Consider the following 15,369-nt stretch of genomic DNA (forward strand, 5'->3'; position numbering starts at 1 on the left):
GAGCCCATGCTCCACAACAAGAGAAGCCACCGCAGTGAGAAGCCCGAGCACCGCAACAAAGAGTAGCCCCCGCTCGCCGCAACTAGAGAAAGCCCGCGCGCAGCAATGAAGACCCAACAGAGCCAAAAATAAAATATAAAATAAATAAATAAATGTATTAAAAAAAATCTCAGAGATGCCATGAATGCATCAGACCCAATTTTGTATTTTGTATTTATGACAACTGGGATGGTCTTTTGAGTTCCACAGTATCAAGGTGGTTTTTAAAAATATATTTGTCAGAATAGCCCTCTGAATCTTTTTTTACACTGTTCTCCTTGCTGCTTTTTTGAGTATTAATAATTGAGATTCCATGGATGAAGCTCAGGACTAAAAGTTGGCAGACTTAGGAATTCAACCCCTGAGCCAGACAGTTGTATGTGAATCTAGCGGTTCCCTAGAGCTGCTTGGCCTTTGAGAGGTTACTTAGCCATTCTGTCTTAATTTTCTCATCTTTAAAATGGGGATGCCAGGACTTCCCTGGTGGCGCAGTGGTTAAGAATCCACCTGCTAATGCAGGGGGCATGGGTTTGATCCCTGGTCCAGGAAGATCGCATATGCCGCGGCTCCCACTAATCCTGTGCACCACAACTACTGAGCCTGCATGCTGCAACTACTGAAGCCCACACACCTAGAGCCCGTGCTCTGCAACAAGAGAAGCCACCACACTGAGAAGCCTGCACACCGCAACGAAGGGTAGCTCCCGCTGACCACAACTAGAGAAAAGCCCATGCATAGCAATGAAGACCCAACCCAGCCAAAAAAAAAAAAAAAGAGAGAATAAAACAAGAAAAAAATAAATAAAATAGGGATGTTTAAGGAATTCCCTGGGGGTCCAGTGGTTAGGACTCCGTGCTTTCACTGCTGAAGGCCCAGGTTCAATCCCTGATCAGGGAACTATGATCCCACAAGCTGCACAGCATGGCCAAAAAATAAAATAAAATAAAATAAAATAAAATAAAATAAAATAAAATAAAATGGGGATGCTCATAGTAATGGCCTCTTAGGATTGCTATAAGAATTAAATGAGATATTGCCAAGCTTTCCAACCTGTGTACTGTGCCAGTGTGCAGTTTGCTGTGAGATACTGAAGCCCCCCAGGGGAGCAGAGGGTCTCCCATTAGGTCATGAGCAGTGCCAGAGGGCTGGCAATATAATGATGTGTCCCAGCGTGAAAATAAAATGAAGGGTCTCCTGTTAAAAAATTATTAGGGCCCTTGCATCTCCACCAAAAAAAAAAAATATTAAGAATTTCAAGATGGTGATAGCAGAGCATTAAATCAAGTGTGCAGTCCTTCAAGCACGTGGCCCTGGGTGGTGGCACTGGCTGCCTGGTCTCAAAGCTGGTCCTGCCTGTAGGTATTGAGCATGATGAGTGACACCGAGCATAAGTGACATCGGCACCTGCTCCACTGCAATGTGCCGAGGATAGTCTCATGATCCGAACCCCCTGAGATCCAAATCGATGGCAGCGGACGTCCACTGAATGTTCCTCTACCCACCACTGGCAGGGGGCCCTCAGGGCCGTGGCGGTGTTCCAATGAGATGGTGGGGAGGTGGCTTGGCAGGGGCCACAGGTACTCCTGGTGTGCCCAGCTTCACGTGAGGGTCAGAATCTCAGTCTTTACCAAAGTGAGATGCTTCTGGATCCCCGTGGCTGATGTGTCCCTATTCAGCGCCATCTAAGCAGAGTGATTGCTCTCACAACGCACATACCTCCTACAGAGTCAAATTTCATCATGGTTTTGAAATATTTGCTACTGAAAACGTTTGACTGGGTTCAAAGTATGTCAATGTTCTATATGTCAATGAACTATAGATTCTTTAAATATAATTTCAACTGTTGTACATTTTTGAATGGTTGTGAAAAGGGTTCAACATTTTTGTGACGCATCTGTGTGAACAAAATTTCTCTTCAATGGTGAACATCAAGAATTCAAGAGATCACCTTTAAAAAGTTTGGGTCAGGAATTGTGCATAGCCATTTCAAGCATAGATGTTAAAAAGATACGGTCAAGGAAACAGGCTCAAGTTTCTCATGACACATTTAGAAGTTGGATACAAAATCAACACTTAATTTCTGGCCTTCTACTTTGCATTTTATCTTTTATCTTAATTATAAAATGTAAATTGAGTGTAATGGATTGTTTCAGATGGCCTGCTGGAGGGGTATAGCTTATCCCGGCGTACCCCCCCGAGTGCCATATCTGCACAGTCATTTTCTTTGAGTGCCACATTGTGTAACTGTTCGGAAACACCAGGCATCACATGTTAAGAGCTTCCTGGCACAGAGCGAGCAGTCCATAATATTAGTTACGTCGCTAATGTAGTATTGTCATCATTCTTATACAGATACCAAGGATAAAGCTCTGAGCTAGTTATCAAAAATTGTGAGTCGGAGGCATGCTTCTATTATGAACTACCTGATGACTCTAAATGAGTCCGTTTATCTTTTTAATGTCTGCTTAAAATGCAGATAATATTACCTGCACATCCTGCCCAATGTGCAACGTTATGGGACTCAAATGAGAAACTCAACATCCAAAATTGCTGAGAAATAGGAACTGTTTTGCTGGTCCTGTTATTTTTCTTCTTCTAACTCTGTGCTCTCCCACCACAAGTGGCTACTTAAATGTAAATTAATTAAAATGAAATATCATTGAAAATCCAGTTTCTCAGCCATGCTAGTAACACTTCCACATGTGGCTGGTGGCTCCCATGTTGGACCACACAGCTAAACTACTCGTTACCCCTTAATGCAAATGCTCACCCTCTTGCTTCTGCTTCTTCTCCCACCTGTGGATCAGGTAGGGAAGATTTTAAGTTTTTAAAAATAGATTAAAATAAACTTAAACTTTTAAAACTTAAAATAAGATATGAGGTTTTTTAAAACAGAGTCTTAATCCATAATAGCTATAAAATATTAAAAATGCTGAGCTCTGCTCTCTTTGGTATGGGAAGATACCATTTCTAATGGGATATGGACCTTGATGGTTTGCCTTGACCTCTCTGCAGGCTCTTGCCCAGACCCTTGGGCATTTTCAGATGGCTGGAAGGGTTGGGGTGTTATAAGAAATAATGAAGGGAAAGAGAGCTAACAGGTGCAACACGGGTTAAATCCACATGTCTTCGAGAGTGTGTTATTCTTACCATCCTGACTGCCACTGTGATCTTTATTATTATCAAGTGTAATCATCAAACTTTTAATCAATTAATTTTTAAATTATTATTTTTGTATTACATTTTTTTCTCCCAGTTTTGAGATATAATTGACATACAGCACTGAATAAGTTTAAGGTATAATGTTCTGATTTACGTACATTGTGAAAGTGATTATTGTCATAAGTTTAGTGAACGTCCATCATCTCATACAGGTACCAAATTAAAGAAACAGACACTTTTTTTTTCTTGTGATGAGGACTCTTCGGATTTACCCTCTTAACAGCTTTAATGTATAACGTACAACAGTGATAATTATATTTATCATGCTGCACATTACATCCTTAGTACTTATTTATCTTATAACTGGAAGTTTGTATCTTTCGACTGCCTCCATCTGATCCCCCCCGCCGCCCCCTCGAACTTTTCATTTAAATCACTCCGGAGGACCTTCTGATTCTTTCATACTTGTTAAATAAACCTCGAGCGGCAGCAGCCTGAAACCATGGCCACAGCCACCCCATTACGCACACCTATAACTGGGTACCTGTTACTCAAACCATAGGGGAGAACGGGTTTGCTGAAGGTTCTGAACGCAGTGTGGTTGGCAGGTGAATTTCAGGAGTCTGCTGGAGCCATTACTGTGGCTACAAGGACATGTTGGTGAAAAACATAGGACTAGTACTGTGTAGTGTTTCAATTGTGGTTAAACTACTACATCCATGCCACTTCTCGATTTCATCTAGGACGTAAAATTGTGGGCCAGGGTTTATTGGCGTGGCTGCCATCAGGGGAATCTTCTCTCTGATCCTTTCTGGACGAAGAGTATTTCTTTTGGCTGTTGGTGATTATTTAGTCAAGTCAGCTGGGGCACTTTGAGGAAATGTTGGCTTTCTTCGTTACCTTTGGAAAAGGCTCAAAATAGATTGGTATACTCTGTGAACTCCCAATGACCACATTTTCCTTTTATTTACAAAGAGGAGTTGCAAGGACAAAACTGATTCAGTGCAGTTAACCACGTAACTAACATCATGGTGTGAGCAATATTTGTTATAGACAGAGATCCTACATGTAAGGCTTTTAAAGGCTTATAGATGTTGAGAAATAAAAAACTGAATTGGGTATATCTTTTTTTTTTTTTTTCCATTATAGTTTATCACAGGATATTGAACACAGTTCCCTGTGCTCTACAGCAGGACCTTGTTGTTTATCCATCCCATACACAATAGTTTGCATCTGCTAATCCCAAACTCCCAATCCCAAGTATACTTGGGTATATCTTTTAAACACCAAATATACCTTTAGTGAATAACCGGTTTAGGAAAACCACCAATTGTCCTCTTACCTTCCTATCTGACATCTGTCAGGAAAGGATAGACATTTTAACATAAATCCTGGCAGCCACTGTTTCCTAATACGTTTCTGACCCATTGTTGGTCTATAGAATTCCTGCTCCTAAAAAAAGTCCAACATTCTAAGCCTTGTTCTGCTAGTTGCTTGGCTTTGACATACCCATACTCATTATGACCCAGTTTTTCATTTGCTGAAAGGGAATAGTCCTCCTTCCTGTTACTTATAGGGATGTTGTAAAGTCAAATATAGGAATAATAGATGAGAAGTCACTCTGAAAACATTAGAAGATGCAACACAAATACAACTTGAGTTTGTTCTCAGTTTTCTGGGCTTTGTACTATCACCCATTCTGCTTAGCCATTTAACAAATAGAAACCTAAGAAGGGGTTCGCTCTGTTCCTTGAACGGGGCTATGCACTTTGCATGGGAAAAAATTGGGAGAAGGTGGAAAGGGAAGTCACTGAGGCGGAGCAGGGTGTCTTTGCCATCCTCCCAGATGAAGGGCTCACAGTGGGTCTCACCTTCATAGAACCACTGCCCCCAAACGCCACTGACTCAGAGCTCCTGCCGGGACAGCAGAGGGATGTGGCGTGTGTGCTGACTCCACTCTGCAGGGCTGAGGACCTGGTTCTCCAAGCTTCATGGCTCCTTGAGACAGATCAGTTTCTCCCTCCCAACCAGTTCTACTGTCTTTGCTCCTTCACAGGTTTTGGTTTTGAGAGCACTCCCCAATAGAACTCTTGCTCACGAATCTTAGAGTCTCATGGTCTGTTTCTCTGAGAACCCAACCCATAACAGTTGGCAGTGGGAGCGGTCCCCGGAAGCAGTCCTTGAAAATGGGATTTTGGAGATAGAGCACCAGCTGGCAGGCTGGCAGTGAGGGCCACAGCACTGGTGGCAGGTGAGTCTGGAGAGGCACTGTCATGTTGCAGTTGTGCACTTGCTAAAACTTTTACTGGTAGCGAAATATAAGAAAATGATGGGAGAAAATTTTACTGGAGGGTGAAATAACTCAGGCCTTTGAGATGAGCTGCTCAGGCTGCTGTCACACAGTACCATAGAGTGGGTGACTTAAACAGCAGACATTTATTTCTCACAGCTCTGGAGGCTGGAATGTCCAAGATCAAGGTGCTGGCAAATTTGTTTCTTGGTGAGGCCCTGTTCCTGGTGTGCAGGCGGCTGCCTTTTGCTGTGTCCTCAACACTGGCAGGCGAGAGCGCTCCTGGGTCTCTTCTTACAAGGGCACTAATCCCATCATGGGGGCTCCACCCTCATGACCTCATCTAAACCCAAGTATTTCCCAAAGGCCTCATCCTCAAATACCATCACGGTGGAGGGGGGGAGGGGAGGGGGTTGGGGCTTTAACATATAAATTTAGGGGGGAGGGACACAGACATTCAGTCCAATAACAACCAGGGTAGTAGTAATTATAAGTTTTACAAAATTGGATCTCTATTCCTGGGTGCAATGGATGCCTCACAGTGTGGAATCCAGAGGCCTCCCTGGCAGCATGTAAAGAGACACTCATATTCTGTAGATCAAAGACAGAAAAGGCCAAGGACCAGCCTGGCACTGAATTATGAGTTCCATAGCTCCAGATGTCAAGGGTCCTGATCAGGAAGAATGGGACCCTGAGAGATTGGATGGTGTCATCTACACTTGAACGTCTGAATTCCCAGAGGCCCTTGAACATCCTGAGCCTAGAGAAGCAGCCACTCCTCCCTGTTAAAGGCTGGCACCTTCCATCTGCTTGAAGACAATGCACAGGTCTCAATCCTTCCAGGCAGCATACACCCGTCTCAGAACCTAACCCCACCTCCACTCCTAGCCATCAGGCCAATAGGTAAGGTCAGGTCCCGACATAACCCGGTCAGGGAAGTGCTGGGCCCGCTAAGAGAGGAAAAGGACCGTGCCCCGAAGGAGCTGCAGGACCCAGGTACCATGTGCTAGCAAGAGCCAGGAGAGCTTATATGAGGATGGATTCTGAGGACCCTGGATCAAGCTGGGTGGGACACAAAGTAGGGTAGAGTTTGTGGATTTGAAGGCACACAGCAGTATTTAGTACCTTGGCAAGGACCCAGGGACCCTGGGACTCTGGGATCATGGGAGATACCACTAACACACTTAGGATGGTTTGGGGCAGTTGTGGAAGACAGAATCAAAAGCTTCAGTGAAGAGGGCATGCCATGTAAGGCTGGAAAACTCACCAGCCCACCATGTGCCCTGGGAGGACTTGGAAGGACCTGGAAGGCATGCTGTTCATCAAAGCAATGAGAAATGAGCTGGCTGAACTGGTGAGAGGGGTGCCAGCATCACTGAGACTTTCTACTGGTCAGGGCAAATGGCAGGAGTTGCTGTTAGGTGACTGGGCTTCCGTAACAATGGGGAGGAAAAGATCCTTCAGTAGTAGAGGCCAAATGGGGCACTTAGCCATCAGAGGTACATGGAAGCAAAATCACAGTGGCAGCCAGGGGACCTGACCCGGGGGAGCGATAGAGATAACAAAGAGAACATGGAGTTATGTCAATGAGCCAAAGAGGACCCCTGCATATTGCCACTAAGTTGTTCACTTCTTCATAACATGCTGAGACCATTAGCTCAAAAGCCAACGAGAGTCAAGCTCAAAATTTTAAATTTAAAGCATCCAATTGCTTTAAATATAGCCCCAATAGATTTTTAGCTACTTAGAGACTGCTTGGCATACCCTGCAAAACATATGTACCCCACATCTGCTAGCCATAGAAAAGACGAATCCTGGGGCTATACAACACTGGGGGCCACAGCTGCCCTTTGGAGCTCTCCTGACCCAGAGACTCCCTGCCGTGCTACTGAGTGACATCTCCCAGACACCTAAGCCCCCTCTGGTTCCCTTCTCCCCTGTGAGTTCTCTTGCTTTCCTCCCCTCTGGATGGTGTCCCCCGGCTCTGGAAGGTCTCCTGCTGTGAGGGGCACCCCCCTGCCCATCCAAGCACAGCCCAAAGCAAGCTCATTGGATGCTACTGTCCCCTTGCGGTCATATCTTTTTCTTGCTCAGCCCCCACATCCCTCAACAGGCAACCAGAGGGACAAGACAGATGAGAAGCCAACAGGGGTATCACTCAGTCTGTAGAATAAATAGGAAGCAAGGAAGGGTGGTCAGGAGGCTGAGGGCAGCCATCCGGATAAAGGTCATGATCCCATGTCCCGTTTCCAGACCTGAGCAGTTTTCAGACCTGGAACCCACTGAATGAAGTAGAGGAAGGGAACTCAGAAGAATGGGCCCTACAACACCGTGGCAAGTCTGTAATCATTGCCAATGTCCTTCTCAAAAGGGATCTAGGGCCATTGATTTCAGTAGTTGTTCCCTGGGGAAAGGTGACAACTCAGACATTAGGGAGGACTGTTGGACACATATTCCAAGTTGACATTGATACCTGGGCACCCAAAGTGTCATCATGCCCCCACCCTGTTAGAGAGGGGGCATAAGGGAGCCTGGTAATGTACGGAGCTCTGTCCTGGGTCGTTGGACCCACTGGAGTGGGAATGAAGAGTGAAGATCTCTGTTACATGCTAACACACACCAGACAGCATCTACCAGGAAAGAGGTACTTAACAACCAAGCAAACATAATGACTCAGACAGTTGTCATCAGCCAACCTCTGACACTACAATGCTGAGACAAGGAGCACACGAACAGCACAGCCATGGTGGCAGAAATGCAGGGGCCCAACCACGAGGGTCCACTCACAAAGATTGACCACTGCCACAGCCCAATGTCCAGCCTGCCAGCAATAGACCAATGCTGAGCCTCTGGATAGACACCCACCACTTGGTGTAAAGTGACCTGTGATTCATCTTGACTAAGAGGGACACATAATTGGGATGTGGGTTTGCCTTTCCTGCTTGTAGTGCTGAAGCCAACACAGCTCTGTTTACACAGTATTGCTCCACCAACATGGGATCCTGCAAAACATCCCATCAGACCAGGGGACCCACTTTCTAACGAGGGAGGGGGCGCAGTGGGCACATGAGCAGGGGACCCATTGGTCCAATCATATATTCCACCACCCAGAAACTGCTGCCCTGATAGAATAATTGATGTGCCAGCTTCCAGATGATATCTTATGAAGATGGGGTACCATTTTCCAGGATTTAGCATACTCCCTTAACGGATGCTATTATGTGGTACTGTGTTCCCAGTAGACAGAACACAGAAGGCTGAGAAACACGGGAGGGAAGTAGAAGTAGCCCCGTTTTCTTCATTCTCGGTGACCCACTTAGGGAACTTAGGCTTCTTTTCCTTGACACTGTAAGGGCCTAGAGGTCCTGGTTTCCAGAAAGGGAATACTTTCAGCACAGAACTTTAAACTTTAAGCTGTGGCTATTGCTTGGCCATTTGGGGCTCCTTGTGCTAAGAGACCAGTAGCCGAATAAAGGGGTCACCATCCTGCCTTCGGTAATTGACCCTGATCGCTGGGAGAAGGGGGGCTGCTGTTACACAAGGGGAGCAGGGAGGGATGTGTTTGGCTCACAAGTGATCCAATGGGGGACTCTCTTGGTACCCAGTTCTGATGGCAAACAGAAACATCCAACAGCCATAGCCTGAGAGAGGTACGGTCATTGGAGACTCAAACTTCTCCTGGATGAGGTTCTAAGTCACCCTGACCAGCGGAAGTGCTATTTGAGAGCAAGAGGAACCTAGAATTGGGTAGTAGAGGAAGATGATGAGTATCAGCTGTGGCTGTGGGTCCAGCTGCAGCTTGTTTGACTGAATCCCCTCTGAGCTTCCCAGATGGGGGTGAACTTACTCCCTGAAGGAGGCGATTGAATAGCACCAGGGGTAGACAGCAGTGGCCACTGTGGTGAGCTACGCAGACCCTGCTTTAGGCCCTAGCACACTCCAGCTACTGGGCATGTTGGCTGGTGAAGATCCACAGCTACATCCCTGGGAGGGAATTGACCTTTATGGAAGAAAGCTGCCTCTCCCAAGGTCATACCACCTTCCCATGGTCAGCATATATCCCTTGACCAGATGATGCTGGAGTAAAAAGGCACAGGTTCCTTGCCTTGATCTGGGATATCTCTGAAGGGCCATCCCAGCTTCAAAGTTCCCTGTGGCTCATCAAGGTTAACTTCTCCCTCTGCCCAACCTTACTTCTCTCATTCCACCTCATTCACTGTTGACAAGAGCATTCTTCAGTCACTTTCCTACATCCCAGTCTCCATCTCAAAGTTGGTTTCCCAGCACATTATTTTCTCTCTCATTCTTCCACCCTTCTCTTTTTCCTCTTTCTTTCTCCTCTTTCTTCCCCATTTCTCCTATGTGTAGAGTGACCATATATCCCTGTTTGCTGGGAAGAGTACTATTTTACTCCTGGTAATCTGGTGACTCATCTGGTCAGTGTCCCCTTTAATTCTCAAAAGGGTCCTATTTAGACTCTACATTATATGATCAGAATTCACTGAATTCACCTCTTCTTCATCATACACACATTCTTTACACTTATTATATTTTACTAGGTGCTGGGAATACAGACCTGAGTAAGAGATTCCAGTCCTCTGAGCCCAGCCTCCAAATTCCTATTGAAATTGCCAAAAGAATATTGTAATAAAAAGACACATTATAGCTGGAAACCAGAGAAAGGTGCCATTCTCATATAATAAACTTCAAGGAATTTCTCCAGACATATTACAGGTGAGACCGGATTGAGGGAAGGGTCTGCCTCGACAGGTGTTTCCTCTGCATTCCTTTCACTCATTTTCTTCAGATGAAAAATTACCTGGGGACTGGTGGAAGTCACCCCACCAGTGTGCCCTAAATCAGAGCAGCAGGGACTGGAGGTGACATGGGGGACCTCCCAATTCTATCTGTGCCCCAGAGCCATGCACTGGGCATAGCAAGATTCTCAGGGGAGGGGACCTCTTCAGCACTCATAACAGTCATCTGTTTGGGGCTGTATCCTAAACAGGTGTGGGCACCTCAGGAGGGCAGAGGGGCTCCTAAATTAAAGGTCGCTGCCCCAGTTAACATGGTTCGTCATAACAAACATGAAAACAAAACTCTCAGACATAAGAATGAGGCTCTTTAGTACAGCGGCCTCCAGCTATAGCTGCCTTCCTATTCTCCATAGACCACTGGAGCTTAAATTGAGAAAAGTAAAAGGTACAATCATTCTAAAAGTTTCTCTTCTTTCTTCACTGAGTCCTGGAGGAGCTGAACAGAGTCCATACAAGACACCATCTCAACTCCTATTATCTGAAAGCATAACAAAAACAGCTAAAATGTATCATTATGACATCTTACAGATGGGAAAACTGAAGCTCAGAAATGTGAAGCGGCTTGCCCAGGATCCTTAAATTGACACCCCTTTGTCAGAAGAGCAATCACTGGCTATGTAAAGTCTTTAGACATTTAAAGAGAATTTGTAGTTAAAGAGAGAGGGAAAGAAGAGAGAGAGAGAAATCTGATGAACCAGTGTAGAATCACTGGAAAAATGACACTTTTAAATGACTGTCATCACAATGAGAGTAGAGAATGTACTGGAAGCTAACACTTAATGTCAACATTGTGCAAAATGATTCTAAACAACGCTTGGGTATTATTATCAAACAGAACTGTAATGGAGGCAGTGATATCGCTGTAAAAATGATAATATTCACATATCATTTCCAGAAAAATTACTCAAAGAAATACTTTGGTCAACTGGGAAATATATCTAAATGAAGAGCTGAAGACTGTATCAACTGTTCTCCTTGTGCAGGGGCCATGCTAATTTTCTCTGTATCATTGCAAATTTAGTATATGTGCTGCCAAAGTGAACACTGTACCGACTGTCGTTAAAGCAACTTTTCTGAAAAAAATTATTACAAGCCCATGTCAAAGTTGTATACCAAATTTGCCACAAGGGAAAATGGACAGTGGTATAATACAGCGGTGCCAGTTAATATTATCAGATTCCTCTCAAGACCCACAGCTTCTCAGAAGGTGCTCATGATCTCAGTAAAGGCTATCCAAAAGTTGCTCAAGAATGCTAATTATTTCCCAGAAGGAATTGTAATTACATCACATTCATAAAAGAAGTTCTGTCCCAACCTGATTTGGGAAAATTTTCTTTCTTACCATGTTACAGTGTAACCATCACATTTTTGTGGCTCACTTAAGGGAGAAAACAAAATCTAGACCATGTTGCAAGTTAAACTCAAGAGAGATTATAGAATGGAGGCACGGATTGAGAAAATACAAGAAATGTTTAACAAAGATCTAGAAGAACTAAAGAACAAACAAACAGAGATGAACAACACAATAACTGAAATGAAAAATACACTAGAAGGAATCAATAACAGAATAACTGAGGCAGAAGAACGAATAAGTGAGCTGGAAGACAAAATGGTGGAAATAACTGCCAAGGAGCAGAATAAAGAAAAAAGAATGAAAAGAATTGAAGACAATCTCAGAGACCTCTGGGACAACACTAAATGCACCAAATTTGAATTAGAGGGGTCCCAGAAGAGGAAGAAAAAAAGAAAGGGTCTGAGAAAATATTTGAAGAGATTATAGTCAAAAACTTCTATAACATGGGAAAGGAAATAGTCACCCAAATCCAGGAAGCACAGAGAGTCCCATACAGGATAAACCCTAGGAAAAACACACCAAGACACATATTAATCAAACTAACAAAAATTAAATTCAAAGAAAAAATATTAAAAGCAGCAAGGGAAAAACAAAAAATAGCATACAAAGGAATCCTCATAAGGTTATCAGCTGATTTTTCAGCAGAAACTCTGCAGACAAGAAGGGAGTGGCAGGATATACTTAAAGTGATGAAAGAGAAAAACCTGCAACCAAGATTACTCTACCCAACAAGTATCTCATTCAGATTTGATGGAGAAATTCTTTGATGGAGAAGCTTTTCAGACAAGCAAAAGCTAAGAGAATTCAGCACCACCAAACCAGCTTTTCAACAAATGCTAAAGAAACTTCTCTAGGCGGGAAACACAAGAGAAGAAAAAGATTCACAAAAACAAACCCAAAACAATTAAGAAAATGGTAGTAGGAACATACATATTGATAATAACTTTGAATGCAAATGGATTAAATGCCCCAACCAAAAGATGCAGACTGGCTGAATGGATACAAAAACAAGACCCATATATATGCTGTCTACAAGAGACCCACTTCAGACCTAGAGACACATACAGACTGAAAGTGAAGGGCTGGAAAAAGATATTCCATGCAAATGGGATTCAAAAGAAGCTGGAGTAGCAATACTCATATCAGATAAAATAGACTTTAAAATAAAGACTGTTACAAGAGATAAGGAGGGACACTACATAATGATCAAGGGATCAATCCAAGAAGACATAACAATTATAAATGTTTATGCATGCAACATAGTAGCACCTCGATACATAAGACAAATTGCTAACGACCATGAAAGGAGATATCAACAGTAACACAATAATAGCAGGGGACTTTAACACCCCACTTGCACAATGGACAGATCATCCAAACAGAAAATAAATAAGGAAACACAAGCTTTAAATGACACAATAGACCAGATAGATTTAATTGATATTTATAGAACATTCCACCCAAAAGTGGCAGAATATATTTTCTTCTCAAGTGCACATGGAACAATCTCCAGGATAGATCACATCTTGGGTCACAAATCAAGCCTCGGAAAATTTAAGAAAATTGAAGTCGTATCAAACATCTTTTCTGACCACAACGCTATGAGACTGGAAATCAATTACAGGAAAAAAACTGTAAAAAACACAAATACATCGAGGCTAAACAGTGCGTTACTAAATAACCAAGAGATCACTGAAGAAATCAAAGAAGAAATAAAAAAATACATTGAAACAAATGACAATGAAAACACGACAACCCAAAACCTATGGGATGCAACAAAAACAGTTCTAAGAGGGAAGTTTATAGCAATTCAATCTCACCTCACGAAACAAGAAAAATCTCAAATAAACAATCTAACCCTACACTTAAAACAACTAGAGAAAGAAGAACAAAGAAAACCCAAAGTCAGTAGAAGGAAAGAAATCATAAAGATCAGAGCAGATATAAATGAAATAGAAATGAAGAAGACAATAGCAAAGATCAATAAAACTAAAAGCTGGTTCTTTGAGAAGATGAACAAAATTGATAAACCCTTAGCCAGACTCATCAAGAAAAAAAGGGAGAGGACGCACATCAATAAAATTAGAAATGAAAAAGGAGAAATCACAACTGACACCACAGAAATACAAATGATTATGAGACTACTACAAACAACTATATGCCAATAAAATGGACAACCACGAAGAAATGGACAAATTCTTGGAAAGGTACGATTTTCCAAGACTGAACCAGGAAGAATTAGAAAATATAAACAGACCTATCACAAGTAATGAAATTGAAACTATAATTAAAAATCTTCCAACAAACAGAAGTCCAGGACCAGATGGCTTCACAGGTGAATTCTATCAAACATTTAGAGAATAGCTAACATCGATCCTTCTCAAACTCTTCCAAAAAATTGCAGAGGGAGAAACACTCCCAAATTCATTCTATGAAGCGACCATCACCCTGATACCAAAACCAGAAAAAGATATCACAAAAAAAGAAAATTACAGACCAATATCACTGATGAACACAGATGCAAAAATCCTCAACAAAATACTAGCAAACAGAATCCAACAACACATTAAAAGGATCATACACCATGATCAAGTAGGATTTATCCCAGGGATGCAAGAATTCTTCAATATATGCAAATCAATCAATGTGATACACCACATTAACCAATTAAGGAATAAAAACGATATGATCATCTCAATAGATGCAGAAAAAGCTTTTGACAAAATTCAACACCAATTTATGATAAAAACTCTCCAGAAAATGGGCATAGAGGAACCTTCCTCAACATAATAAAAGCCATATATGACAAACCCACAGCAAGCATCATACTCAATGGTGAAAAACTGAAAGCATTTCCTCTAAGATCAGGAGCAAGACAAGGATGTCCACTCTCACCACTCTTATTCAACATAGTTTTGGAAATCCTAGCCACAGCAATCAGAGAAGAAAAAGAAATAAAAGGAATACAAATTGGAAAGAAGAAGTAAAACTGTCACTGTTTGCAGATGACATGATACTATACATAGAAAATCCTAAAGATGCCAGAAAACTACTAGAACTAATCAATGAATTTGGTAAGGTTGCAGGATACAAAATTAATGCACAGAAGTCTCTGGCATTCGTATACACCAACAACAAAATATCAGAAAGAGAAATTAAGGAAACAACCCCATTTACCATTGCAACAAAAAGAATAAGATACCTAGGAATAAACCTGCCTAAGGAGGCAGAAGACTTGTACTCAGAAAACTATGAAACACTGATGAAAGAAATCAAAGATGACATAAACAGATGGAGAATATATCATGTTCTTGGATTGGAAGAATCAATATTGTGAAAATGACTATACTACCCCAAAGCAATCTACAGATTCAATGCAATCCCTATCAAACTACCAATGGCATTCTTCACAGAATTAGAACAAAAATTTTTACAATTCGTATGGAAACACAGAAGACCCCGAATAGCCAAAGCAATCTTGAGAAAGAAAAACGGAGTTGGAGGAATCATGCTCCCCAACTTGAAACTATACCAAAAAGCTACAGCAATCAAGACAATATGGTACTGGCACAAAAACATAGATATAGATCAATGGTACAGGAGAGAATGCCCAGAGATAAACCCAGGCACATATGGTCACTAATTTACTACAAAGGAGGCAAGAACATACAATGGAGAAAAGACAACCTCTTCAATAAGTGGTGCTG

The 15,369-nt window shown here is 42.5% G+C and overlaps 1 non-coding gene across 1 annotated transcript; it reads right to left on the bottom strand.

The window, feature by feature from the left end:
* Positions 1–11,246: 11,246 nt before the first annotated feature.
* LOC132368346 (U6 spliceosomal RNA) lies at positions 11,247–11,353 on the bottom strand. The gene has a single exon (XR_009504078.1). It is a non-coding gene; the product is annotated as a U6 spliceosomal RNA (small nuclear RNA).
* Positions 11,354–15,369: the final 4,016 nt, after the last annotated feature.

The sequence above is a fragment of the Balaenoptera ricei genome, chromosome 6 (assembly GCF_028023285.1).
Source record: "Balaenoptera ricei isolate mBalRic1 chromosome 6, mBalRic1.hap2, whole genome shotgun sequence".
Classification (NCBI taxonomy): domain Eukaryota; kingdom Metazoa; phylum Chordata; class Mammalia; order Artiodactyla; family Balaenopteridae; genus Balaenoptera; species Balaenoptera ricei.